We start from the raw sequence: 3,220 nt of genomic DNA, 5'->3' as shown, positions 1-3,220 counted from the left end.
ACTTTCCACACCCCCTGGCGTGCGCCTTCCCACTCGTCCTGATCCGTGCTCAGAGCCACACAGAAGTGAAAGGACGCCCAGGAGCGCCCATAGGACAGGGAAGACAGGCCCCTGGAAGAAAGTGATGTGCGAGGACCCACCGTCAGAGCAGGCTTCCCGAAGACAGGGTGTCCGGGTTGCACCAGCCAGTGGGAACAGTAGGTGTGCAGGTGGGGAGCAGGGATGGTGACACCTGCCCGGGGGTGTCCTCGGAGCTGCCTCGACACAGGGTGGGGAAAGGAGGGGCAGGCTCTGTAGGACCTTTGAGGATCAAACCAGGGATTGGAGCTTTTCTCTTAGATTTTTATCTTGAGGAGCCATAGAAAGTTCTAAGCCCTTGGTGAGGGATCAGATTTGCCATCTGGAAGTGTCCCCCAGAGACCGCGGTGCCCGGGAAGGATCGGAGGTGAGGGGCATGGGGGCCTGAGGCGGCGGGGAGGCAGAGCAGCGAGCTGGGCGAGGGGCCGTGGGCTGGAGAGGCGCTTGTCTTTCGGAGGTAGGGGTGGCAGAACGAGCCAGGACTGGTCTGGGAGCATGTTTATCTAATGCCTTGCAATTGCCTTTGGATTCTGCAAGAAAAGGACATTTCTGGAAGCTTGGTAGGAAATGAGATGAATGCAAAAAATAAGCATCCCATTACAAGTGTGGCCTCCCAACTCCCACCTCGGCCGAAGGGCCCGACTCTGGTGTGCAAGGAGCCATTTGAGAGACTTTCCACTCGGCCAAAAGCTTCACTTGGGCAGGAATCTTCTGTAGGGACAGAATGCCAAAACACTGGCCACAGGGAAGGCCCGGAGGCCGAGCACGGAAGAGAGGGGACCCCGCCCCAGGGTTGCCCGGCACACGGCGCGCAGGAGCGGGGATGGCCTGAGCCCACGTGCACGGCCCCGGGGGGACCATGGGGATGGGGGCTCAAGGGGCGCCGGGGCCAGAGAGGAGCAGTGAGTGTCCCCGCTGGGCCCCAGCCCCTGGCCTTGGGGCAGCACCCCACCCGCCGCGGGAAGCAGGCAGCCCAGCCATGGCCCAATGGGTAGGCGGAATCGGCACGCTGCGCAGAGCTCTCTCGGGCCGCACGTAGCAAACAGTTAATGATCAACTGGTCACCCCTATCCAAAAGCCCAAGAACTACTAGCACTATAAAACGTGTCAAATATCTGCCCCCGACCAGACATGGCGATCATGGAGGGAACATTTCTGGGTTTCCCCTTTCCATAACCTTGTTCTACGAGGCAGGCCTGTGGGAAAAGTTTCCTCAGCAAGCCATCTATCCGAAGAGATTCCCACGCACTGGGTCACACCTCCTGCCTCACGGCCGAGCCCCCCCTCCCCTCGCGGCCATCGCGGACGGGACACGTACACTTTCCCCAGTTGCATATTCTGGGAGAGAGCCTAGAGGTTTTCAAACAGAGCTGTCTTTGCCCCTTGAAGGAGAACAGGAGCAGCGGCGGAGTTATCCTCGTGGCCCCCCCCCCACTACCTGCCCCCACCATCCTGCCCTGACACCCGGGGAAAGCGCCGTCTCCAGAGCTGCTGACTTTGGCCAATTTATATGCTAATTCCAGAAATGATTCTTCCTACATTAAATAAAAGCTGAGGAATGTTCCAAAGGTCCGAACAGATTGTACCATTAACAGACAGGGAAAAGCCGCGCAGATCCTGCCCACAGGAGCTCTGAGCGTGTGAACTCGCTCGCAGCACACACACTCGCCTAACTTGAGCCCCACGTGCTCCTTCAGCTGACTTGGTCAAAGTAGAACTGCTTCGGCATCTAAAGCCTCCGAGTGCCCACCGTGACCTTGAGGTCCCCTTCCAGAGTAACCTTCTGAGAAAGCAAACAGTGCAGAAGAAAGTGGAGGGCTCCACACCGAGCCTGCGCCCCCAGAGTGACTGACTGACTGTCGGCATCATCAGAAGATCATCCCCTGACCCAAGACCTAGGCCCCCGGACTCCTGGACAGCCTCCGCATGGTCCCCCACTGTCCCCACAAACACACCGGCCTTCTGCATGTTCCTCCCGCCTCACCAAGACCTTCCTGCTCCAGAGGCCTGTGCACACTCTGTTCCCCCTGCCAGGATTACTCTTCCCCACTCCCTTGACCAGGTTACCCCAACCCCTCTCAGCGGAGAGAAACCCACCATGACCATCTGATAAGGTGAGGTCCCAGCTATCCACCCAGTGGGCACTGCATTTTCCTTCCTGGTGCTCCTGACGATTCTAGTGGAATTAGCTGTATAATGATTTGTTCAGTGTCCGTGGCTACCATTCAATGGTGAGAGCAGAGACCAGGTCTATCCTGTAACCCCAGCCTAGAAAAATGCTTGCCACAGAACGCAGGGATGGAGGATACAGGGAGGGATGGATGGATGGATGGATGGATGATGGAAGGATGGATGGATCAACAGATGATGAATAGAAGAAAGAATGGTAAATGATGGATGGAAGGAGGGAGGGAGGGATGATGCATGAGTGGATGGATGTTTGGACGAAGAAAGAGGAAAAGGAAGGGGGCAGAGGAAGGATGAGAGCTTGGGTGGATGGGTGATCGACAAATGGATAGAAGAATGGATGAATGGATGGATGAGGGGTACCTGGGTGGCTCAGATGGTTGAGCATCTGCTGTCGGCTCAGGTCGTAATCCCAAGGTCCTGAGATCAAGTCCCATGTCGGGCTCCTTATTCAGCAGGCAGCCTGCTTCTCCCTCTTCTCCCCATTCGTGCTCTCTCCTGTGCATGCACACTGTCGCTATCTCTGTCTCTATCAAATAAATAAATAACATCTTTAAAAATGAATGGATGGATGATGGACACATGGGTGGATGGATAAATGAATGGATGGATGAATAATAAATGGACAGATGGATGGATGGATGATAGATGATGGATGGATGGATGGATGGATGATAGATGATGGATGGAAAGATGAATGATAGATGATGGATGGATGATAGATGATGGATGGATGGATGGATGGATGGATGATAGATGAGGGATGGATGGATGGATGGACGGATGATAGATGATGGATGGATGGATGGATGGATGGATGGATGATAGATGGATGGATGGATGGATGGATGATAGATGATGGATGGATGGATGGAAAGATGAATGATAGATGATGGATGGATGGATGGATGGATGGATGGATGGATGATAGATGAGGGATGGATGGATGGATGGA

At 55.0% G+C, this 3,220-nt stretch overlaps 1 long non-coding RNA gene across 1 annotated transcript in view; it reads right to left on the bottom strand.

Annotated features, from left to right (window-relative positions):
* Positions 1-321: 321 nt before the first annotated feature.
* The window catches only part of LOC121104807, a 29,830-nt gene continuing 26,931 nt past the window's right edge, over positions 322-3,220 (bottom strand). The window contains exon 6 of the long non-coding RNA XR_005837190.1: positions 322-608. This is a non-coding gene — a long non-coding RNA (uncharacterized LOC121104807). The remainder of the gene's footprint in view (positions 609-3,220) is intronic.

Source organism: Ursus maritimus, unplaced genomic scaffold (assembly GCF_017311325.1).
Source record: "Ursus maritimus isolate PB19 unplaced genomic scaffold, ASM1731132v1 scaffold_23, whole genome shotgun sequence".
NCBI lineage: Eukaryota > Metazoa > Chordata > Mammalia > Carnivora > Ursidae > Ursus > Ursus maritimus.
This window is presented reverse-complemented; position numbering and strand designations above follow the sequence as displayed.